We start from the raw sequence: 24707 nt of genomic DNA, 5'->3' as shown, positions 1-24707 counted from the left end.
AAATAATAAAAATAATATGATATACACATATGTGGTTGGTTTCAAGCTCTTTTATCCAGGGAGAATACAATCTGATCTTTTATTGCAACATGGGAAATAATGAAATAATTGATGCATTTTTTATGTTGTAAATTGAAAGAGATTTGCAGTGAGTGTTTGTCTAATTCTAAAGCCAATCTTTTCACAAGTAACAAGAAATAGAAACTGTAGAGCAAAGAAGAAAATGAATAACATTGTCAGAAGTGGGATTTGAACCCAGGCCACTCAGCGCCTTAGACCGCTCGGCCATCCTGACACATGAAACCACTGCTTTTTGAAAAGATGTATATTATGAAATAACCTATCTATAGTTACAATGACAATGTTGCTATTAAAACTGTTAATTTAAAAACTAAATATGAATTGCTTTTCCATTCATTTTAAAGAGGTTTCTAGTTGGCGTTACAATAAAAGTAAGTTTTGTTTTCCATGTTCAGGGTTGGAATCCAAGTGTCTAGAGTTTGTTCTCTAATGGATTTTAACTCAGCAATGAAATTAAATTTGTGAATCTTGCACAAACTGGCTACTTAATTTAGCTCATGGGTTTGATTGGATGCCATTGTAGTGGACCCCAGTGGGGTTTCTGTTCATGACCATTGGCTGAGAAGAGCAGTTTTCTTAAGCCAAAGATATGGAGCCCTCATTCTGAATTTGTGAGATATTTTATTTTGCTACCTCTGTAAATAAAGAATTGTGGATCAAATAATAAAAATAATATGATATACACATATGTGGTTGGTTTCAAGCTCTTTTATCCAGGGAGAATACAATCTGATCTTTTATTGCAACATGGGAAATAATTAAATAATTGTTGCATTTTTTATGTTGTAAATTGAAAGAGATTTGCAGTGAGTGTTTGTCTAATTCTAAAGCCAATCTTTTCACAAGTAACAAGAAATAGAAACTGTAGAGCAAAGAAGAAAATGAATAACACTGTCAGAAGTGGGATTTGAACCCACGCCTCCAGAGGAGACTGCGACCTGAACGCAGCGCCTTAGACCGCTCGGCCATCCTGACACATGAAACCACTGCTTTTTGAAAATATGTATATTATGAAATAACCTATCTATAGTTACAATGACAATGTTGCTATTAAAACTGTTAATTTAAAAACTAGATATGAATTGCTTTTCCATTCATTTTAAAGAGGTTTCTAGTTGGCGTTACAATAAAAGTAAGTTTTGTTTTCCATGTTCACGGTTGGAATCCAAGTGTCTAGAGTTTGTTCCCTAATGGATTTTAACTCAGCAATGAAATGAAATTTGTGAATCTTGCACAAACTGGCTACTTAATTTAGCTCATGGGTTTGATTGGATGCCAATTTAGTGGACCCCAGTGGGGTTTCTGTTCATGACCATTGGCTGAGAAGAGCAGTTTTCTTAAGCCAAAGATATGGAGCCCTCATTCTGAATTTGTGAGATATTTTATTTTGCTACCTCTGTAAATAAAGAATTGTGGATCAAATAATAAAAATAATATGATATACACATATGTGGTTGGTTTCAAGCTCTTTTATCCAGGGAGAATACAATCTGATCTTTTATTGCAACATGGGAAATAATGAAATAATTGATGCATTTTTTATGTTGTAAATTGAAAGAGATTTGCAGTGAGTGTAAGTCTAATTCTAAAGCCAATCTTTTCACAAGTAACAAGAAATAGAAACTGTAGAGCAAAGAAGAAAATGAATAACATTGTCAGAAGTGGGATTTGAACCCAGGCCACTCAGCGCCTTAGACCGCTCGGCCATCCTGACACATGAAACCACTGCTTTTTGAAAAGATGTATATTATGAAATAACCTATCTATATTTACAATGACAATGTTGCTATTAAAACTGTTAATTTAAAAAATAAATATGAATCGCTTTTCCATTCATTTTAAAGAGGTTTCTAGTTGGCGTTACAATAAAAGTAAGTTTTGTTTTCCATGTTCAGGGTTGGAATCCAAGTGTCTAGAGTTTGTTCTCTAATGGATTTTAACTCAGCAATGAAATGAAATTTGTGAATCTTGCACAAACTGGCTACTTAATTTAGCTCATGGGTTTGATTGGATGCCATTGTAGTGGACCCCAGTGGGGTTTCTGTTCATGACCATTGGCTGAGAAGAGCAGTTTTCTTAAGCCAAAGATATGGAGCCCTCATTCTGAATTTGTGAGATATTTTATTTTGCTACCTCTGTAAATAAAGAATTGTGGATCAAATAATAAAAATAATATGATATACACATATGTGGTTGGTTTCAAGCTCTTTTATCCAGAGAGAATACAATCTGATCTTTTATTGCAACATGGGAAATAATGAAATAATTGATGCATTTTTTATGTTGTAAATTGAAAGAGATTTGCAGTGAGTGTAAGTCTAATTCTAAAGTCAATCTTTTGACAAGTAACAAGAAATAGAAACTGTAGCGCAAAGAAGAAAATGAATAACATTGTCAGAAGTGGGATTTGAACCCACGCCTCCAGAGTAGACTGCGACCTGAACGCAGCGCCTTAGACCGCTCGGCCATCCAGACACATGAAACCACTACTTTTTGAAAAGATGTATATTATGAAATAACCTATCTATAGTTACAATGACAATGTTGCTATTAAAACTGTTAATTTAAAAACTAAATATGAATTGCTTTTTCATTCATTTTAAAGAGGTTTCTAGTTGGCGTTACAATAAAAGTATGTTTTGTTTTCCATGTTCAGGGTTGGAATCCAAGTGTCTAGAGTTTGTTCTCTAATGGATTTTAACTCAGCAATGAAATTAAATTTGTGAATCTTGCACAAACTGGTTATTTAATTTAGCTCATGGGTTCGATTGGATGCCATTGTAGTGGACCCCAGTGGGGTTTTTGTTCATGACCATTGGCTGAGAAGAGCAGTTTTCTTAAGCCAAAGATATGGAGCCCTCATTCTGAATTTGTGAGATATTTTATTTTGCTACCTCTGTAAATAAAGAATTGTGGATCAAATAATAAAAATAATATGATATACACATATGTGGTTGGTTTCAAGCTCTTTTATCCAGGGAGAATACAATCTGATCTTTTATTGCAACATGGGAAATAATGAAATAATTGATGCATTTTTTATGTTGTAAATTGAAAGAGATTTGCAGTGAGTGTTTGTCTAATTCTAAAGCCAATCTTTTCACAAGTAACAAGAAATAGAAACTGTAGAGCAAAGAAGAAAATGAATAACATTGTCAGAAGTGGGATTTGAACCCAGGCCACTCAGCGCCTTAGACCGCTCGGCCATCCTGACACATGAAACCACTGCTTTTTGAAAAGATGTATATTATGAAATAACCTATCTATAGTTACAATGACAATGTTGCTATTAAAACTGTTAATTTAAAAACTAAATATGAATTGCTTTTCCATTCATTTTAAAGAGGTTTCTAGTTGGCGTTACAATAAAAGTAAGTTTTGTTTTCCATGTTCAGGGTTGGAATCCAAGTGTCTAGAGTTTGTTCTCTAATGGATTTTAACTCAGCAATGAAATGAAATTTGTGAATCTTGCACAAACTGGCTACTTAATTTAGCTCATGGGTTTGATTGGATGCCATTGTAGTGGACCCCAGTGGGGTTTCTGTTCATGACCATTGGCTGAGAAGAGCAGTTTTCTTAAGCCAAAGATATGGAGCCCTCATTCTGAATTTGTGAGATATTTTATTTTGCTACCTCTGTAAATAAAGAATTGTGGATCAAATAATAAAAATAATATGATATACACATATGTGGTTGGTTTCAAGCTCTTTTATCCAGGAAGAATACAATCTGATCTTTTATTGCAACATGGGAAATAATGAAATAATTGATGCATTTTTTTATGTTGTAAATTGAAAGAGATTTGCAGTGAGTGTTTGTCTAATTCTAAAGTCAATCTTTTCACAAGTAACAAGAAATAGAAACTGTAGAGCAAAGAAGAAAAAGAATAACACTGTCAGAAGTGGGATTTGAACCCACGCCTCCAGAGGAGACTGCGACCTGAACGCAGCGCCTTAGACCGCTCGGCCATCCTGACACATGAAACCACTACTTTTTGAAAAGATGTATATTATGAAATAACCTATCTATAGTTACAATGACAATGTTGCTATTACAACTGTTAATTTAAAAACTAAATATGAATTGCTTTTCCATTCATTTTAAAGAGGTTTCTAGTTGGCGTTGCAATAAAAGTAAGTTTTGTTTTCCATGTTCAGGGTTGGAATCCAAGTGTCTAGAGTTTGTTCTCTAATGGATTTTAACTCAGCAATGAAATTAAATTTGTGAATCTTGCACAAACTGGTTATTTAATTTAGCTCATGGGTTCGATTGGATGCCATTGTAGTGGACCCCAGTGGGGTTTCTGTTCATGACCATTGGCTGAGAAGAGCAGTTTTCTTAAGCCAAAGATATGGAGCCCTCATTCTGAATTTGTGAGATATTTTATTTTGCTACCTCTGTAAATAAAGAATTGTGGATCAAATAATAAAAATAATATGATATACACATATGTGGTTGGTTTCAAGCTCTTTTATCCAGGGAGAATACAATCTGATCTTTTATTGCAACATGGGAAATAATGAAATAATTGATGCATTTTTTATGTTGTAAATTGAAAGAGATTTGCAGTGAGTGTTTGTCTAATTCTAAAGCCAATCTTTTCACAAGTAACAAGAAATAGAAACTGTAGAGCAAAGAAGAAAATGAATAACATTGTCAGAAGTGGGATTTGAACCCAGGCCACTCAGCGCCTTAGACCGCTCGGCCATCCTGACACATGAAACCACTGCTTTTTGAAAAGATGTATATTATGAAATAACCTATCTATAGTTACAATGACAATGTTGCTATTAAAACTGTTAATTTAAAAACTAAATATGAATTGCTTTTCCATTCATTTTAAAGAGGTTTCTAGTTGGCGTTACAATAAAAGTAAGTTTTGTTTTCCATGTTCAGGGTTGGAATCCAAGTGTCTAGAGTTTGTTCTCTAATGGATTTTAACTCAGCAATGAAATTAAATTTGTGAATCTTGCACAAACTGGCTACTTAATTTAGCTCATGGGTTTGATTGGATGCCATTGTAGTGGACCCCAGTGGGGTTTCTGTTCATGACCATTGGCTGAGAAGAGCAGTTTTCTTAAGCCAAAGATATGGAGCCCTCATTCTGAATTTGTGAGATATTTTATTTTGCTACCTCTGTAAATAAAGAATTGTGGATCAAATAATAAAAATAATATGATATACACATATGTGGTTGGTTTCAAGCTCTTTTATCCAGGGAGAATACAATCTGATCTTTTATTGCAACATGGGAAATAATTAAATAATTGTTGCATTTTTTATGTTGTAAATTGAAAGAGATTTGCAGTGAGTGTTTGTCTAATTCTAAAGCCAATCTTTTCACAAGTAACAAGAAATAGAAACTGTAGAGCAAAGAAGAAAATGAATAACACTGTCAGAAGTGGGATTTGAACCCACGCCTCCAGAGGAGACTGCGACCTGAACGCAGCGCCTTAGACCGCTCGGCCATCCTGACACATGAAACCACTGCTTTTTGAAAATATGTATATTATGAAATAACCTATCTATAGTTACAATGACAATGTTGCTATTAAAACTGTTAATTTAAAAACTAGATATGAATTGCTTTTCCATTCATTTTAAAGAGGTTTCTAGTTGGCGTTACAATAAAAGTAAGTTTTGTTTTCCATGTTCACGGTTGGAATCCAAGTGTCTAGAGTTTGTTCCCTAATGGATTTTAACTCAGCAATGAAATGAAATTTGTGAATCTTGCACAAACTGGCTACTTAATTTAGCTCATGGGTTTGATTGGATGCCAATTTAGTGGACCCCAGTGGGGTTTCTGTTCATGACCATTGGCTGAGAAGAGCAGTTTTCTTAAGCCAAAGATATGGAGCCCTCATTCTGAATTTGTGAGATATTTTATTTTGCTACCTCTGTAAATAAAGAATTGTGGATCAAATAATAAAAATAATATGATATACACATATGTGGTTGGTTTCAAGCTCTTTTATCCAGGGAGAATACAATCTGATCTTTTATTGCAACATGGGAAATAATGAAATAATTGATGCATTTTTTATGTTGTAAATTGAAAGAGATTTGCAGTGAGTGTAAGTCTAATTCTAAAGCCAATCTTTTCACAAGTAACAAGAAATAGAAACTGTAGAGCAAAGAAGAAAATGAATAACATTGTCAGAAGTGGGATTTGAACCCAGGCCACTCAGCGCCTTAGACCGCTCGGCCATCCTGACACATGAAACCACTGCTTTTTTAAAAGATGTATATTATGAAATAACCTATCTATATTTACAATGACAATGTTGCTATTAAAACTGTTAATTTAAAAAATAAATATGAATCGCTTTTCCATTCATTTTAAAGAGGTTTCTAGTTGGCGTTACAATAAAAGTAAGTTTTGTTTTCCATGTTCAGGGTTGGAATCCAAGTGTCTAGAGTTTGTTCTCTAATGGATTTTAACTCAGCAATGAAATGAAATTTGTGAATCTTGCACAAACTGGCTACTTAATTTAGCTCATGGGTTTGATTGGATGCCATTGTAGTGGACCCCAGTGGGGTTTCTGTTCATGACCATTGGCTGAGAAGAGCAGTTTTCTTAAGCCAAAGATATGGAGCCCTCATTCTGAATTTGTGAGATATTTTATTTTGCTACCTCTGTAAATAAAGAATTGTGGATCAAATAATAAAAATAATATGATATACACATATGTGGTTGGTTTCAAGCTCTTTTATCCAGAGAGAATACAATCTGATCTTTTATTGCAACATGGGAAATAATGAAATAATTGATGCATTTTTTATGTTGTAAATTGAAAGAGATTTGCAGTGAGTGTAAGTCTAATTCTAAAGTCAATCTTTTCACAAGTAACAAGAAATAGAAACTGTAGAGCAAAGAAGAAAATGAATAACATTGTCAGAAGTGGGATTTGAACCCACGCCTCCAGAGGAGACTGCGACCTGAACGCAGCGCCTTAGACCGCTCGGCCATCCTGACACATAAAACAACTACTTTTTTAAAATATGTATATTATGAAATAACCTATCTATAGTTACAATGACAATGTTGCTATTAAAACTGTTAATTTAAAAACTAGATATGAATTGCTTTTCCATTCATTTTAAAGAGGTTTCTAGTTGGCGTTACAATAAAAGTAAGTTTTGTTTTCCATGTTCAGGGTTGGAATCCAAGTGTCTAGAGTTTGTTCCCTAATGGATTTTAACTCAGCAATGAAATTACATTTGTGAATCTTGCACAAACTGGCTACTTAATTTAGCTCATGGGTTTGATTGGATGCCAATTTAGTGGACCCCAGTGGGGTTTCTGTTCATGACCATTGGCTGAGAAGAGCAGTTTTCTTAAGCCAAAGATATGGAGCCCTCATTCTGAATTTGTGAGATATTTTATTTTGCTACCTCTGTAAATAAAGAATTGTGGATCAAATAATAAAAATAATATGATATACACATATGTGGTTGGTTTCAAGCTCTTTTATCCAGGGAGAATACAATCTGATCTTTTATTGCAACATGGGAAATAATGAAATAATTGATGCATTTTTTATGTTGTAAATTGAAAGAGATTTGCAGTGAGTGTAAGTCTAAATCTAAAGTCAATCTTTTCACAAGTAACAAGAAATAGAAACTATAGAGCAAATAAGAAAATGAATAACATTGTCAGAAGTGGGATTTGAACCCACGCCTCCAGAGGAGACTGCGACCTGAACGCAGCACCTTAGACCGCTCAGCCATCCTGACACATGAAACCACTACTTTTTGAAAAGATGTATATTATGAAATAACCTATCTATAGTTACAATGACAATGTTGCTATTAAAACTGTTAATTTAAAAACTAAATATGAATTGCTTTTCCATTCATTTTAAAGAGGTTTCTAGTTGGCGTTGCAATAAAAGTAAGTTTTGTTTTCCATGTTCAGGGTTGGAATCCAAGTGTCTAGAGTTTGTTCTCTAATGGATTTTAACTCAGCAATGAAATTAAATTTGTGAATCTTGCACAAACTGGTTATTTAATTTAGCTCATGGGTTCGATTGGATGCCATTGTAGTGGACCCCAGTGGGGTTTCTGTTCATGACCATTGGCTGAGAAGAGCAGTTTTCTTAAGCCAAAGATATGGAGCCCTCATTCTGAATTTGTGAGATATTTTATTTTGCTACCTCTGTAAATAAAGAATTGTGGATCAAATAATAAAAATAATATGATATACACATATGTGGTTGGCTTCAAGCTCTTTTATCCAGGGAGAATACAATCTGATCTTTTATTGCAACATGGGAAATAATGAAATAATTGATGCATTTTTTATGTTGTAAATTGAAAGAGATTTGCAGTGAGTGTTTGTCTAATTCTAAAGCCAATCTTTTCACAAGTAACAAGAAATAGAAACTGTAGAGCAAAGAAGAAACTGAATAACATTGTCAGAAGTGGGATTTGAACCCAGGCCACTCAGCACCTTAGACCGCTCGGCCATCCTGACACATGAAACCACTGCTTTTTGAAAAGATGTATATTATGAAATAACCTATCTATAGTTACAATGACAATGTTGCTATTAAAACTGTTAATTTAAAAACTAAATATGAATTGCTTTTCCATTCATTTTAAAGAGGTTTCTAGTTGGCGTTACAATAAAAGTAAGTTTTGTTTTCCATGTTCAGGGTTGGAATCCAAGTGTCTAGAGTTTGTTCTCTAATGGATTTTAACTCAGCAATGAAATTAAATTTGTGAATCTTGCACAAACTGGCTACTTAATTTAGCTCATGGGTTTGATTGGATGCCATTGTAGTGGACCCCAGTGGGGTTTCTGTTCATGACCATTGGCTGAGAAGAGCAGTTTTCTTAAGCCAAAGATATGGAGCCCTCATTCTGAATGTGTGAGATATTTTATTTTGCTACCTCTGTAAATAAAGAATTGTGGATCAAATAATAAAAATAATATGATATACACATATGTGGTTGGTTTCAAGCTCTTTTATCCAGAGAGAATACAATCTGATCTTTTATTGCAACATGGGAAATAATGAAATAATTGATGCATTTTTTATGTTGTAAATTGAAAGAGATTTGCAGTGAGTGTAAGTCTAATTCTAAAGTCAATCTTTTCACAAGTAACAAGAAATAGAAACTGTAGAGCAAAGAAGAAAATGAATAACATTGTCAGAAGTGGGATTTGAACCCACGCCTCCAGAGGAGACTGCGACCTGAACGCAGCGCCTTAGACCGCTCGGCCATCCTGACACATGAAACAACTACTTTTTTAAAAGATGTATATTATGAAATAACCTATCTATAGTTACAATGACAATGTTGCTATTAAAACTGTTAATTTAAAAACTAAATATGAATTGCTTTTTCATTCATTTTAAAGAGGTTTCTAGTTGGCGTTACAATAAAAGTATGTTTTGTTTTCCATGTTCAGGGTTGGAATCCAAGTGTCTAGAGTTTGTTCTCTAATGGATTTTAACTCAGCAATGAAATTAAATTTGTGAATCTTGCACAAACTGGTTATTTAATTTAGCTCATGGGTTCGATTGGATGCCATTGTAGTGGACCCCAGTGGGGTTTCTGTTCATGACCATTGGCTGAGAAGAGCAGTTTTCTTAAGCCAAAGATATGGAGCCCTCATTCTGAATTTGTGAGATATTTTATTTTGCTACCTCTGTAAATAAAGAATTGTGGATCAAATAATAAAAATAATATGATATACACATATGTGGTTGGTTTCAAGCTCTTTTATCCAGGGAGAATACAATCTGATCTTTTATTGCAACATGGGAAATAATGAAATAATTGATGCATTTTTTATGTTGTAAATTGAAAGAGATTTGCAGTGAGTGTTTGTCTAATTCTAAAGCCAATCTTTTCACAAGTAACAAGAAATAGAAACTGTAGAGCAAAGAAGAAAATGAATAACATTGTCAGAAGTGGGATTTGAACCCAGGCCACTCAGCGCCTTAGACCGCTCGGCCATCCTGACACATGAAACCACTGCTTTTTGAAAAGATGTATATTATGAAATAACCTATCTATAGTTACAATGACAATGTTGCTATTAAAACTGTTAATTTAAAAAATAAATATGAATTGCTTTTCCATTCATTTTAAAGAGGTTTCTAGTTGGCGTTACAATAAAAGTAAGTTTTGTTTTCCATGTTCAGGGTTGGAATCCAAGTGTCTAGAGTTTGTTCTCTAATGGATTTTAACTCAGCAATGAAATGAAATTTGTGAATCTTGCACAAACTGGCTACTTAATTTAGCTCATGGGTTTGATTGGATGCCATTGTAGTGGACCCCAGTGGGGTTTCTGTTCATGACCATTGGCTGAGAAGAGCAGTTTTCTTAGGCCAAAGATATGGAGCCCTCATTCTGAATTTGTGAGATATTTTATTTTGCTACCTCTGTAAATAAAGAATTGTGGATAAAATAATAAAAATAATATGATATACACATATGTGGTTGGTTTCAAGCTCTTTTATCCAGGGAGAATACAATCTGATCTTTTATTGCAACATGGGAAATAATGAAATAATTGATGCATTTTTTATGTTGTAAATTGAAAGAGATTTGCAGTGAGTGTTTGTCTAATTCTAAAGCCAATCTTTTCACAAGTAACAAGAAATAGAAACTGTAGAGCAAAGAAGAAAATGAATAACATTGTCAGAAGTGGGATTTGAACCCAGGCCACTCAGCGCCTTAGACCGCTCGGCCATCCTGACACATGAAACCACTGCTTTTTGAAAATATGTATATTATGAAATAACCTATCTATAGTTACAATGACAATGTTGCTATTAAAACTGTTAATTTAAAAACTAAATATGAATTGCTTTTTCATTCATTTTAAAGAGGTTTCTAGTTGGCGTTACAATAAAAGTATGTTTTGTTTTCCATGTTCAGGGTTGGAATCCAAGTGTCTAGAGTTTGTTCTCTAATGGATTTTAACTCAGCAATGAAATTAAATTTGTGAATCTTGCACAAACTGGTTATTTAATTTAGCTCATTGGTTCGATTGGATGCCATTGTAGTGGACCCCAGTGGGGTTTCTGTTCATGACCATTGGCTGAGAAGAGCAGTTTTCTTAAGCCAAAGATATGGAGCCCTCATTCTGAATTTGTGAGATATTTTATTTTGCTACCTCTGTAAATAAAGAATTGTGGATCAAATAATAAAAATAATATGATATACACATATGTGGTTGGTTTCAAGCTCTTTTATCCAGGGAGAATACAATCTGATCTTTTATTGCAACATGGGAAATAATGAAATAATTGATGCATTTTTTATGTTGTAAATTGAAAGAGATTTGCAGTGAGTGTTTGTCTAATTCTAAAGCCAATCTTTTCACAAGTAACAAGAAATAGAAACTGTAGAGCAAAGAAGAAAATGAATAACATTGTCAGAAGTGGGATTTGAACCCAGGCCACTCAGCGCCTTAGACCGCTCGGCCATCCTGACACATGAAACCACTGCTTTTTTAAAAGATGTATATTATGAAATAACCTATCTATAGTTACAATGACAATGTTGCTATTAAAACTGTTAATTTAAAAACTAAATATGAATTGCTTTTCCATTCATTTTAAAGAGGTTTCTAGTTGGCGTTACAATAAAAGTAAGTTTTGTTTTCCATGTTCACGGTTGGAATCCAAGTGTCTAGAGTTTGTTCCCTAATGGATTTTAACTCAGCAATGAAATGAAATTTGTGAATCTTGCACAAACTGGCTACTTAATTTAGCTCATGGGTTTGATTGGATGCCAATTTAGTGGACCCCAGTGGGGTTTCTGTTCATGACCATTGGCTGAGAAGAGCAGTTTTCTTAAGCCAAAGATATGGAGCCCTCATTCTGAATTTGTGAGATATTTTATTTTGCTACCTCTGTAAATAAAGAATTGTGGATCAAATAATAAAAATAATATGATATACACATATGTGGTTGGTTTCAAGCTCTTTTATCCAGGGAGAATACAATCTGATCTTTTATTGCAACATGGGAAATAATGAAATAATTGATGCATTTTTTATGTTGTAAATTGAAAGAGATTTGCAGTGAGTGTAAGTCTAATTCTAAAGCCAATCTTTTCACAAGTAACAAGAAATAGAAACTGTAGAGCAAAGAAGAAAATGAATAACATTGTCAGAAGTGGGATTTGAACCCAGGCCACTCAGCGCCTTAGACCGCTCGGCCATCCTGACACATGAAACCACTGCTTTTTGAAAAGATGTATATTATGAAATAACCTATCTATATTTACAATGACAATGTTGCTATTAAAACTGTTAATTTAAAAAATAAATATGAATCGCTTTTCCATTCATTTTAAAGAGGTTTCTAGTTGGCGTTACAATAAAAGTAAGTTTTGTTTTCCATGTTCAGGGTTGGAATCCAAGTGTCTAGAGTTTGTTCTCTAATGGATTTTAACTCAGCAATGAAATGAAATTTGTGAATCTTGCACAAACTGGCTACTTAATTTAGCTCATGGGTTTGATTGGATGCCATTGTAGTGGACCCCAGTGGGGTTTCTGTTCATGACCATTGGCTGAGAAGAGCAGTTTTCTTAAGCCAAAGATATGGAGCCCTCATTCTGAATTTGTGAGATATTTTATTTTGCTACCTCTGTAAATAAAGAATTGTGGATCAAATAATAAAAATAATATGATATACACATATGTGGTTGGTTTCAAGCTCTTTTATCCAGAGAGAATACAATCTGATCTTTTATTGCAACATGGGAAATAATGAAATAATTGATGCATTTTTTATGTTGTAAATTGAAAGAGATTTGCAGTGAGTGTAAGTCTAATTCTAAAGTCAATCTTTTCACAAGTAACAAGAAATAGAAACTGTAGAGCAAAGAAGAAAATGAATAACATTGTCAGAAGTGGGATTTGAACCCACGCCTCCAGAGGAGACTGCGACCTGAACGCAGCGCCTTAGACCGCTCGGCCATCCTGACACATAAAACAACTACTTTTTTAAAATATGTATATTATGAAATAACCTATCTATAGTTATAATGACAATGTTGCTATTAAAACTGTTAATTTAAAAACTAAATATGAATTGCTTTTTCATTCATTTTAAAGAGGTTTCTAGTTGGCGTTACAATAAAAGTATGTTTTGTTTTCCATGTTCAGGGTTGGAATCCAAGTGTCTAGAGTTTGTTCTCTAATGGATTTTAACTCAGCAATGAAATTAAATTTGTGAATCTTGCACAAACTGGTTATTTAATTTAGCTCATGGGTTCGATTGGATGCCATTGTAGTGGACCCCAGTGGGGTTTCTGTTCATGACCATTGGCTGAGAAGAGCAGTTTTCTTAAGCCAAAGATATGGAGCCCTCATTCTGAATTTGTGAGATATTTTATTTTGCTACCTCTGTAAATAAAGAATTGTGGATCAAATAATAAAAATAATATGATATACACATATGTGGTTGGTTTCAAGCTCTTTTATCCAGGGAGAATACAATCTGATCTTTTATTGCAACATGGGAAATAATGAAATAATTGATGCATTTTTTATGTTGTAAATTGAAAGAGATTTGCAGTGAGTGTAAGTCTAAATCTAAAGTCAATCTTTTCACAAGTAACAAGAAATAGAAACTATAGAGCAAATAAGAAAATGAATAACATTGTCAGAAGTGGGATTTGAACCCACGCCTCCAGAGGAGACTGCGACCTGAACGCAGCACCTTAGACCGCTCAGCCATCCTGACACATGAAACCACTACTTTTTGAAAAGATGTATATTATGAAATAACCTATCTATAGTTACAATGACAATGTTGCTATTAAAACTGTTAATTTAAAAACTAAATATGAATTGCTTTTCCATTCATTTTAAAGAGGTTTCTAGTTGGCGTTGCAATAAAAGTAAGTTTTGTTTTCCATGTTCAGGGTTGGAATCCAAGTGTCTAGAGTTTGTTCTCTAATGGATTTTAACTCAGCAATGAAATTAAATTTGTGAATCTTGCACAAACTGGTTATTTAATTTAGCTCATGGGTTCGATTGGATGCCATTGTAGTGGACCCCAGTGGGGTTTCTGTTCATGACCATTGGCTGAGAAGAGCAGTTTTCTTAAGCCAAAGATATGGAGCCCTCATTCTGAATTTGTGAGATATTTTATTTTGCTACCTCTGTAAATAAAGAATTGTGGATCAAATAATAAAAATAATATGATATACACATATGTGGTTGGCTTCAAGCTCTTTTATCCAGGGAGAATACAATCTGATCTTTTATTGCAACATGGGAAATAATGAAATAATTGATGCATTTTTTATGTTGTAAATTGAAAGAGATTTGCAGTGAGTGTTTGTCTAATTCTAAAGCCAATCTTTTCACAAGTAACAAGAAATAGAAACTGTAGAGCAAAGAAGAAACTGAATAACATTGTCAGAAGTGGGATTTGAACCCAGGCCACTCAGCACCTTAGACCGCTCGGCCATCCTGACACATGAAACCACTGCTTTTTGAAAAGATGTATATTATGAAATAACCTATCTATAGTTACAATGACAATGTTGCTATTAAAACTGTTAATTTAAAAACTAAATATGAATTGCTTTTCCATTCATTTTAAAGAGGTTTCTAGTTGGCGTTACAATAAAAGTAAGTTTTGTTTTCCATGTTCAGGGTTGGAATCCAAGTGTCTAGAGTTTGTTCTCTAATGGATTTTAACTCAGCAATGAAATTAAATTTGTGAATCTTGCACAAACTGGCTACTTAATTTAGCTCATGGGTTTGATTGGATGCCATTGTAGTGGACCCCAGTGGGGTTTCTGTTCATGACCATTGGCTGAGAAGAGCAGTTTTCTTAAGCCAAAGATATGGAGCCCTCATTCTGAATTTGTGAGATATTTTATTTTGCTACCTCTGTAAATAAAGAATTGTGGATCAAATAATAAAAATAATATGATATACACATATGTGGTTGGTTTCAAGCTCTTTTATCCAGAGAGAATACAATCTGATCTTTTATTGCAACATGGGAAATAATGAAATAATTGATGCATTTTTTATGTTGTAAATTGAAAGAGATTTGCAGTGAGTGTAAGTCTAATTCTAAAGTCAATCTTTTCACAAGTAACAAGAAATAGAAACTGTAGAGCAAAGAAGAAAATGAATAACATTGTCAGAAGTGGGATTTGAACCCACGCCTCCAGAGGAGACTGCGACCTGAACGCAGCGCCTTAGACCGCTCGGCCATCCTGACACATGAAACAACTACTTTTTTAAAAGATGTATATTATGAAATAACCTATCTATAGTTACAATGACAATGTTGCTATTAAAACTGTTAATTTAAAAACTAAATATGAATTGCTTTTTCATTCATTTTAAAGAGGTTTCTAGTTGGCGTTACAATAAAAGTATGTTTTGTTTTCCATGTTCAGGGTTGGAATCCAAGTGTCTAGAGTTTGTTCTCTAATGGATTTTAACTCAGCAATGAAATTAAATTTGTGAATCTTGCACAAACTGGTTATTTAATTTAGCTCATGGGTTCGATTGGATGCCATTGTAGTGGACCCCAGTGGGGTTTCTGTTCATGACCATTGGCTGAGAAGAGCAGTTTTCTTAAGCCAAAGATATGGAGCCCTCATTCTGAATTTGTGAGATATTTTATTTTGCTACCTCTGTAAATAAAGAATTGTGGATCAAATAATAAAAATAATATGATATACACATATGTGGTTGGTTTCAAGCTCTTTTATCCAGGGAGAATACAATCTGATCTTTTATTGCAACATGGGAAATAATGAAATAATTGATGCATTTTTTATGTTGTAAATTGAAAGAGATTTGCAGTGAGTGTTTGTCTAATTCTAAAGCCAATCTTTTCACAAGTAACAAGAAATAGAAACTGTAGAGCAAAGAAGAAAATGAATAACATTGTCAGAAGTGGGATTTGAACCCAGGCCACTCAGCGCCTTAGACCGCTCGGCCATCCTGACACATGAAACCACTGCTTTTTGAAAAGATGTATATTATGAAATAACCTATCTATAGTTACAATGACAATGTTGCTATTAAAACTGTTAATTTAAAAAATAAATATGAATTGCTTTTCCATTCATTTTAAAGAGGTTTCTAGTTGGCGTTACAATAAAAGTAAGTTTTGTTTTCCATGTTCAGGGTTGGAATCCAAGTGTCTAGAGTTTGTTCTCTAATGGATTTTAACTCAGCAATGAAATGAAATTTGTGAATCTTGCACAAACTGGCTACTTAATTTAGCTCATGGGTTTGATTGGATGCCATTGTAGTGGACCCCAGTGGGGTTTCTGTTCATGACCATTGGCTGAGAAGAGCAGTTTTCTTAGGCCAAAGATATGGAGCCCTCATTCTGAATTTGTGAGATATTTTATTTTGCTACCTCTGTAAATAAAGAATTGTGGATAAAATAATAAAAATAATATGATATACACATATGTGGTTGGTTTCAAGCTCTTTTATCCAGGGAGAATACAATCTGATCTTTTATTGCAACATGGGAAATAATGAAATAATTGATGCATTTTTTATGTTGTAAATTGAAAGAGATTTGCAGTGAGTGTTTGTCTAATTCTAAAGCCAATCTTTTCACAAGTAACAAGAAATAGAAACTGTAGAGCAAAGAAGAAAATGAATAACATTGTCAGAAGTGGGATTTGAACCCAGGCCACTCAGCGCCTTAGACCGCTCGGCCATCCTGACACATGAAACCACTGCTTTTTGAAAATATGTATATTATGAAATAACCTATCTATAGTTACAATGACAATGTTGCTATTAAAACTGTTAATTTAAAAACTAAATATGAATTGCTTTTTCATTCATTTTAAAGAGGTTTCTAGTTGGCGTTACAATAAAAGTATGTTTTGTTTTCCATGTTCAGGGTTGGAATCCAAGTGTCTAGAGTTTGTTCTCTAATGGATTTTAACTCAGCAATGAAATTAAATTTGTGAATCTTGCACAAACTGGTTATTTAATTTAGCTCATTGGTTCGATTGGATGCCATTGTAGTGGACCCCAGTGGGGTTTCTGTTCATGACCATTGGCTGAGAAGAGCAGTTTTCTTAAGCCAAAGATATGGAGCCCTCATTCTGAATTTGTGAGATATTTTATTTTGCTACCTCTGTAAATAAAGAATTGTGGATCAAATAATAAAAATAATATGATATACACATATGTGGTTGGTTTCAAGCTCTTTTATCCAGGGAGAATACAATCTGATCTTTTATTGCAACATGGGAAATAATGAAATAATTGATGCATTTTTTATGTTGTAAATTGAAAGAGATTTGCAGTGAGTGTTTGTCTAATTCTAAAGCCAATCTTTTCACAAGTAACAAGAAATAGAAACTGTAGAGCAAAGAAGAAAATGAATAACATTGTCAGAAGTGGGATTTGAACCCAGGCCACTCAGCGCCTTAGACCGCTCGGCCATCCTGACACATGAAACCACTGCTTTTTTAAAAGATGTATATTATGAAATAACCTATCTATAGTTACAATGACAATGTTGCTATTAAAACTGTTAATTTAAAAACTAAATATGAATTGCTTTTCCATTCATTTTAAAGAGGTTTCTAGTTGGCGTTACAATAAAAGTAAGTTTTGTTTTCCATGTTCAGGGTTGGAATCCAAGTGTCTAGAGTTTGTTCTCTAATGGATTTTAACTCAGCAATGAAATTAAATTTGTGAATCTTGCACAAACTGGCTACTTAATTTAGCTCATGGGTTTGATTGGATGCCATTGTAGTGGACCCCAGTGGGGTTTCTGTTCATGACCATTGGCTGAGAAGAGCAGTTTTCTTAAGCCAAAGATATGGAGCCCTCATTCTGAATTTGTGAGATATTTTATTTTGCTACCTCTGTAAATAAAGAATTGTGGATCAAATAATAAAAATAATATGATATACACATATGTGGTTGGTTTCAAGCTCTTTTATCCAGAGAGAATACAATCTGATCTTTTATTGCAACATGGGAAATAATGAAATAATTGATGCATTTTTATGTTGTAAATTGAAAGAGATTTGCAGTGAGTGTAAGTCTAATTCTAAAGTCAATCTTTTCACAAGTAACAAGAAATAGAAACTGTAGAGCAAAGAAGAAAATGAATAACATTGTCAGAAGTGGGATTTGAACCCACGCCTCCAGAGGAGACTGCGACCTGAACGCAGCGCCTTAGACCGCTCGGCCATCCTGACACATGAAACCACCGCTTTTTGAAAAGATGTATATTATGAAATAACCTATCTATAGTTACAATGACAATGTTGCTATTAAAACTGTTAATTTAAAAACTAGATATGAATTGCTTTTCCATTCATTTTAAAGAGGTTTCTAGTTGGCGTTACAATAAAAGTAAGTTTTGTTTTCCATGTTCAGGGTTGGAATCCAAGTGTCTAGAGTTTGTTCCCTAATGGATTTTAACTCAGCAATGAAATGAAATTTGTGAATCTTGCACAAACTGGCTACTTAATTTAGCTCATGGGTTTGATTGGATGCCAATTTAGTGGACCCCAGTGGGGTTTCTGTTCATGACCATTGGCTGAGAAGAGCAGTTTTCTTAAGCCAAAGATATGGAGCCCTCATTCTGAATTTGTGAGATATTTTATTTTGCTACCTCTGTAAATAAAGAATTGTGGATCAAATAATAAAAATAATATGATATACACATATGTGGTTGGTTTCAAGCTCTTTTATCCAGAGAGAATACAATCTGATTTTTTATTGCAACATGGGAAATAATGAAATAATTGATGCATTTTTTATGTTGTAAATTGAAAGAGATTTGCAGTGAGTGTAAGTCTAATTCTAAAGTCAATCTTTTGACTAGTAACAAGAAATAGAAACTGTAGCGCAAAGAAGAAAATGAATAACATTGTCAGAAGTGGGATTTGAACCCACGCCTCCAGAGTAGACTGCGACCTGAACGCAGCGCCTTAGACCGCTCGGCCATCCAGACACATGAAACCACTACTTTTTGAAAAGATGTATATTATGAAATAACCTATCTATAGTTACAATGACAATGTTGCTATTAAAACTGTTAATTTAAAAACTAAATATGAATTGCTTTTTCATTCATTTTAAAGAGGTTTCTAGTTGGCGTTACAATAAAAGTATGTTTTGTTTTCCATGTTCAGGGTTGGAATCCAAGTGTCTAGAGTTTGTTCTCTAATGGATTTTAACTCAGCAATGAAATTAAATTTGTGAATCTTGCACAAACTGGTTATTTAATTTAGCTCATGGGTTCGATTGGATGCCATTGTAGTGGACCCCAGTGGGGTTTTTGTTCATGACCATTGGCTGAGAAGAGCAGTTTTCTTAAGCCAAAGATATGGAGCCCTCATTCTGAATTTGTGAGATATTTTATTTTGCTACCTCTGTAAATAAAGAATTGTGGATCAAATAATAAAAATAATATGATATACACATATGTGGTTGGTTTCAAGCTCTTTTATCCAGGGAGAATACAATCTGATCTTTTATTGCAACATGGGAAATAATGAAATAATTGATGCATTTTTTATGTTGTAAATTGAAAGAGATTTGCAGTGAGTGTAAGTCTAAATCTAAAGTCAATCTTTTCACAAGTAACAAGAAATAGAAACTATAGAGCAAATAAGAAAATGAATAACATTGTCAGAAGTGGGATTTGAACCCACGCCTCCAGAGGAGACTGCGACCTGAACGCAGCACCTTAGACCGCTCAGCCATCCTGACACATGAAACCACTACTTTTTGAAAAGATGTATATTATGAAATAACCTATCTATAGTTACAATGACAATGTTGCTATTAAAACTGTTAATTTAAAAACTAAATATGAATTGCTTTTCCATTCATTTTAAAGAGGTTTCTAGTTGGCGTTGCAATAAAAGTAAGTTTTGTTTTCCATGTTCAGGGTTGGAATCCAAGTGTCTAGAGTTTGTTCTCTAATGGATTTTAACTCAGCAATGAAATTAAATTTGTGAATCTTGCACAAACTGGTTATTTAATTTAGCTCATGGGTTCGATTGGATGCCATTGTAGTGGACCCCAGTGGGGTTTCTGTTCATGACCATTGGCTGAGAAGAGCAGTTTTCTTAAGCCAAAGATATGGAGCCCTCATTCTGAATTTGTGAGATATTTTATTTTGCTACCTCTGTAAATAAAGAATTGTGGATCAAATAATAAAAATAATATGATATACACATATGTGGTTGGCTTCAAGCTCTTTTATCCAGGGAGAATACAATCTGATCTTTTATTGCAACATGGGAAATAATGAAATAATTGATGCATTTTTTATGTTGTAAATTGAAAGAGATTTGCAGTGAGTGTTTGTCTAATTCTAAAGCCAATCTTTTCACAAGTAACAAGAAATAGAAACTGTAGAGCAAAGAAGAAACTGAATAACATTGTCAGAAGTGGGATTTGAACCCAGGCCACTCAGCACCTTAGACCGCTCGGCCATCCTGACACATGAAACCACTGCTTTTTGAAAAGATGTATATTATGAAATAACCTATCTATAGTTACAATGACAATGTTGCTATTAAAACTGTTAATTTAAAAACTAAATATGAATTGCTTTTCCATTCATTTTAAAGAGGTTTCTAGTTGGCGTTACAATAAAAGTAAGTTTTGTTTTCCATGTTCAGGGTTGGAATCCAAGTGTCTAGAGTTTGTTCTCTAATGGATTTTAACTCAGCAATGAAATTAAATTTGTGAATCTTGCACAAACTGGCTACTTAATTTAGCTCATGGGTTTGATTGGATGCCATTGTAGTGGACCCCAGTGGGGTTTCTGTTCATGACCATTGGCTGAGAAGAGCAGTTTTCTTAAGCCAAAGATATGGAGCCCTCATTCTGAATTTGTGAGATATTTTATTTTGCTACCTCTGTAAATAAAGAATTGTGGATCAAATAATAAAAATAATATGATATACACATATGTGGTTGGTTTCAAGCTCTTTTATCCAGAGAGAATACAATCTGATCTTTTATTGCAACATGGGAAATAATGAAATAATTGATGCATTTTTTATGTTGTAAATTGAAAGAGATTTGCAGTGAGTGTAAGTCTAATTCTAAAGTCAATCTTTTCACAAGTAACAAGAAATAGAAACTGTAGAGCAAAGAAGAAAATGAATAACATTGTCAGAAGTGGGATTTGAACCCACGCCTCCAGAGGAGACTGCGACCTGAACGCAGCGCCTTAGACCGCTCGGCCATCCTGACACATGAAACAACTACTTTTTTAAAAGATGTATATTATGAAATAACCTATCTATAGTTACAATGACAATGTTGCTATTAAAACTGTTAATTTAAAAACTAAATATGAATTGCTTTTTCATTCATTTTAAAGAGGTTTCTAGTTGGCGTTACAATAAAAGTATGTTTTGTTTTCCATGTTCAGGGTTGGAATCCAAGTGTCTAGAGTTTGTTCTCTAATGGATTTTAACTCAGCAATGAAATTAAATTTGTGAATCTTGCACAAACTGGTTATTTAATTTAGCTCATGGGTTCGATTGGATGCCATTGTAGTGGACCCCAGTGGGGTTTCTGTTCATGACCATTGGCTGAGAAGAGCAGTTTTCTTAAGCCAAAGATATGGAGCCCTCATTCTGAATTTGTGAGATATTTTATTTTGCTACCTCTGTAAATAAAGAATTGTGGATCAAATAATAAAAATAATATGATATACACATATGTGGTTGGTTTCAAGCTCTTTTATCCAGGGAGAATACAATCTGATCTTTTATTGCAACATGGGAAATAATGAAATAATTGATGCATTTTTTATGTTGTAAATTGAAAGAGATTTGCAGTGAGTGTTTGTCTAATTCTAAAGCCAATCTTTTCACAAGTAACAAGAAATAGAAACTGTAGAGCAAAGAAGAAAATGAATAACATTGTCAGAAGTGGGATTTGAACCCAGGCCACTCAGCGCCTTAGACCGCTCGGCCATCCTGACACATGAAACCACTGCTTTTTGAAAAGATGTATATTATGAAATAACCTATCTATAGTTACAATGACAATGTTGCTATTAAAACTGTTAATTTAAAAAATAAATATGAATTGCTTTTCCATTCATTTTAAAGAGGTTTCTAGTTGGCGTTACAATAAAAGTAAGTTTTGTTTTCCATGTTCAGGGTTGGAATCCAAGTGTCTAGAGTTTGTTCTCTAATGGATTTTAACTCAGCAATGAAATGAAATTTGTGAATCTTGCACAAACTGGCTACTTAATTTAGCTCATGGGTTTGATTGGATGCCATTGTAGTGGACCCCAGTGGGGTTTCTGTTCATGACCATTGGCTGAGAAGAGCAGTTTTCTTAGGCCAAAGATATGGAGCCCTCATTCTGAATTTGTGAGATATTTTATTTTGCTACCTCTGTAAATAAAGAATTGTGGATAAAATAATAAAAATAATATGATATACACATATGTGGTTGGTTTCAAGCTCTTTTATCCAGGGAGAATACAATCTGATCTTTTATTGCAACATGGGAAATAATGAAATAATTGATGCATTTTTTATGTTGTAAATTGAAAGAGATTTGCAGTGAGTGTTTGTCTAATTCTAAAGCCAATCTTTTCACAAGTAACAAGAAATAGAAACTGTAGAGCAAAGAAGAAAATGAATAACATTGTCAGAAGTGGGATTTGAACCCAGGCCACTCAGCGCCTTAGACCGCTCGGCCATCCTGACACATGAAACCACTGCTTTTTGAAAATATGTATATTATGAAATAACCTATCTATAGTTACAATGACAATGTTGCTATTAAAACTGTTAATTTAAAAACTAAATATGAATTGCTTTTTCATTCATTTTAAAGAGGTTTCTAGTTGGCGTTACAATAAAAGTATGTTTTGTTTTCCATGTTCAGGGTTGGAATCCAAGTGTCTAGAGTTTGTTCTCTAATGGATTTTAACTCAGCAATGAAATTAAATTTGTGAATCTTGCACAAACTGGTTATTTAATTTAGCTCATTGGTTCGATTGGATGCCATTGTAGTGGACCCCAGTGGGGTTTCTGTTCATGACCATTGGCTGAGAAGAGCAGTTTTCTTAAGCCAAAGATATGGAGCCCTCATTCTGAATTTGTGAGATATTTTATTTTGCTACCTCTGTAAATAAAGAATTGTGGATCAAATAATAAAAATAATATGATATACACATATGTGGTTGGTTTCAAGCTCTTTTATCCAGGGAGAATACAATCTGATCTTTTATTGCAACATGGGAAATAATGAAATAATTGATGCATTTTTTATGTTGTAAATTGAAAGAGATTTGCAGTGAGTGTTTGTCTAATTCTAAAGCCAATCTTTTCACAAGTAACAAGAAATAGAAACTGTAGAGCAAAGAAGAAAATGAATAACATTGTCAGAAGTGGGATTTGAACCCAGGCCACTCAGCGCCTTAGACCGCTCGGCCATCCTGACACATGAAACCACTGCTTTTTTAAAAGATGTATATTATGAAATAACCTATCTATAGTTACAATGACAATGTTGCTATTAAAACTGTTAATTTAAAAACTAAATATGAATTGCTTTTCCATTCATTTTAAAGAGGTTTCTAGTTGGCGTTACAATAAAAGTAAGTTTTGTTTTCCATGTTCAGGGTTGGAATCCAAGTGTCTAGAGTTTGTTCTCTAATGGATTTTAACTCAGCAATGAAATTAAATTTGTGAATCTTGCACAAACTGGCTACTTAATTTAGCTCATGGGTTTGATTGGATGCCATTGTAGTGGACCCCAGTGGGGTTTCTGTTCATGACCATTGGCTGAGAAGAGCAGTTTTCTTAAGCCAAAGATATGGAGCCCTCATTCTGAATTTGTGAGATATTTTATTTTGCTACCTCTGTAAATAAAGAATTGTGGATCAAATAATAAAAATAATATGATATACACATATGTGGTTGGTTTCAAGCTCTTTTATCCAGAGAGAATACAATCTGATCTTTTATTGCAACATGGGAAATAATGAAATAATTGATGCATTTTTATGTTGTAAATTGAAAGAGATTTGCAGTGAGTGTAAGTCTAATTCTAAAGTCAATCTTTTCACAAGTAACAAGAAATAGAAACTGTAGAGCAAAGAAGAAAATGAATAACATTGTCAGAAGTGGGATTTGAACCCACGCCTCCAGAGGAGACTGCGACCTGAACGCAGCGCCTTAGACCGCTCGGCCATCCTGACACATGAAACCACCGCTTTTTGAAAAGATGTATATTATGAAATAACCTATCTATAGTTACAATGACAATGTTGCTATTAAAACTGTTAATTTAAAAACTAGATATGAATTGCTTTTCCATTCATTTTAAAGAGGTTTCTAGTTGGCGTTACAATAAAAGTAAGTTTTGTTTTCCATGTTCAGGGTTGGAATCCAAGTGTCTAGAGTTTGTTCCCTAATGGATTTTAACTCAGCAATGAAATGAAATTTGTGAATCTTGCACAAACTGGCTACTTAATTTAGCTCATGGGTTTGATTGGATGCCAATTTAGTGGACCCCAGTGGGGTTTCTGTTCATGACCATTGGCTGAGAAGAGCAGTTTTCTTAAGCCAAAGATATGGAGCCCTCATTCTGAATTTGTGAGATATTTTATTTTGCTACCTCTGTAAATAAAGAA

At 33.8% G+C, this 24707-nt stretch overlaps 15 non-coding genes across 15 annotated transcripts; all 15 read right to left on the bottom strand.

Moving 5' to 3' along the window:
• Positions 1 to 973: 973 nt before the first annotated feature.
• Positions 974 to 1056, bottom strand: TRNAL-CAG (transfer RNA leucine (anticodon CAG)). The gene has a single exon. It is a non-coding gene; the product is annotated as a tRNA-Leu (tRNA).
• A 1417-nt stretch (positions 1057 to 2473) lies between these two features.
• TRNAL-CAG (transfer RNA leucine (anticodon CAG)) lies at positions 2474 to 2556 on the bottom strand. Its single transcript has one exon. It is a non-coding gene; the product is annotated as a tRNA-Leu (tRNA).
• A 1418-nt stretch (positions 2557 to 3974) lies between these two features.
• Positions 3975 to 4057, bottom strand: TRNAL-CAG (transfer RNA leucine (anticodon CAG)). Its single transcript has one exon. It is a non-coding gene; the product is annotated as a tRNA-Leu (tRNA).
• Positions 4058 to 5474: 1417 nt separating this feature from the next.
• Positions 5475 to 5557, bottom strand: TRNAL-CAG (transfer RNA leucine (anticodon CAG)). The gene has a single exon. It is a non-coding gene; the product is annotated as a tRNA-Leu (tRNA).
• A 1417-nt stretch (positions 5558 to 6974) lies between these two features.
• Positions 6975 to 7057, bottom strand: TRNAL-CAG (transfer RNA leucine (anticodon CAG)). Its single transcript has one exon. It is a non-coding gene; the product is annotated as a tRNA-Leu (tRNA).
• A 678-nt stretch (positions 7058 to 7735) lies between these two features.
• On the bottom strand, positions 7736 to 7818 carry TRNAL-CAG (transfer RNA leucine (anticodon CAG)). Its single transcript has one exon. It is a non-coding gene; the product is annotated as a tRNA-Leu (tRNA).
• A 1417-nt stretch (positions 7819 to 9235) lies between these two features.
• Positions 9236 to 9318, bottom strand: TRNAL-CAG (transfer RNA leucine (anticodon CAG)). The gene has a single exon. It is a non-coding gene; the product is annotated as a tRNA-Leu (tRNA).
• Positions 9319 to 12952: 3634 nt separating this feature from the next.
• Positions 12953 to 13035, bottom strand: TRNAL-CAG (transfer RNA leucine (anticodon CAG)). The gene has a single exon. It is a non-coding gene; the product is annotated as a tRNA-Leu (tRNA).
• A 678-nt stretch (positions 13036 to 13713) lies between these two features.
• On the bottom strand, positions 13714 to 13796 carry TRNAL-CAG (transfer RNA leucine (anticodon CAG)). Its single transcript has one exon. It is a non-coding gene; the product is annotated as a tRNA-Leu (tRNA).
• Positions 13797 to 15213: 1417 nt separating this feature from the next.
• Positions 15214 to 15296, bottom strand: TRNAL-CAG (transfer RNA leucine (anticodon CAG)). The gene has a single exon. It is a non-coding gene; the product is annotated as a tRNA-Leu (tRNA).
• A 2894-nt stretch (positions 15297 to 18190) lies between these two features.
• On the bottom strand, positions 18191 to 18273 carry TRNAL-CAG (transfer RNA leucine (anticodon CAG)). Its single transcript has one exon. It is a non-coding gene; the product is annotated as a tRNA-Leu (tRNA).
• Positions 18274 to 18951: 678 nt separating this feature from the next.
• Positions 18952 to 19034, bottom strand: TRNAL-CAG (transfer RNA leucine (anticodon CAG)). Its single transcript has one exon. It is a non-coding gene; the product is annotated as a tRNA-Leu (tRNA).
• A 678-nt stretch (positions 19035 to 19712) lies between these two features.
• On the bottom strand, positions 19713 to 19795 carry TRNAL-CAG (transfer RNA leucine (anticodon CAG)). The gene has a single exon. It is a non-coding gene; the product is annotated as a tRNA-Leu (tRNA).
• Positions 19796 to 21212: 1417 nt separating this feature from the next.
• On the bottom strand, positions 21213 to 21295 carry TRNAL-CAG (transfer RNA leucine (anticodon CAG)). The gene has a single exon. It is a non-coding gene; the product is annotated as a tRNA-Leu (tRNA).
• Positions 21296 to 24189: 2894 nt separating this feature from the next.
• TRNAL-CAG (transfer RNA leucine (anticodon CAG)) lies at positions 24190 to 24272 on the bottom strand. The gene has a single exon. It is a non-coding gene; the product is annotated as a tRNA-Leu (tRNA).
• Between the last annotated feature and the right edge of the window lie 435 nt (positions 24273 to 24707).

Source organism: Pseudophryne corroboree, chromosome 1 (assembly GCF_028390025.1).
Source record: "Pseudophryne corroboree isolate aPseCor3 chromosome 1, aPseCor3.hap2, whole genome shotgun sequence".
Taxonomy (NCBI): Eukaryota; Metazoa; Chordata; class Amphibia; order Anura; family Myobatrachidae; genus Pseudophryne; species Pseudophryne corroboree.
The sequence above is the reverse complement of the archived record's forward strand: the minus strand, read 5'-3'. Positions and strand labels throughout refer to the sequence as shown.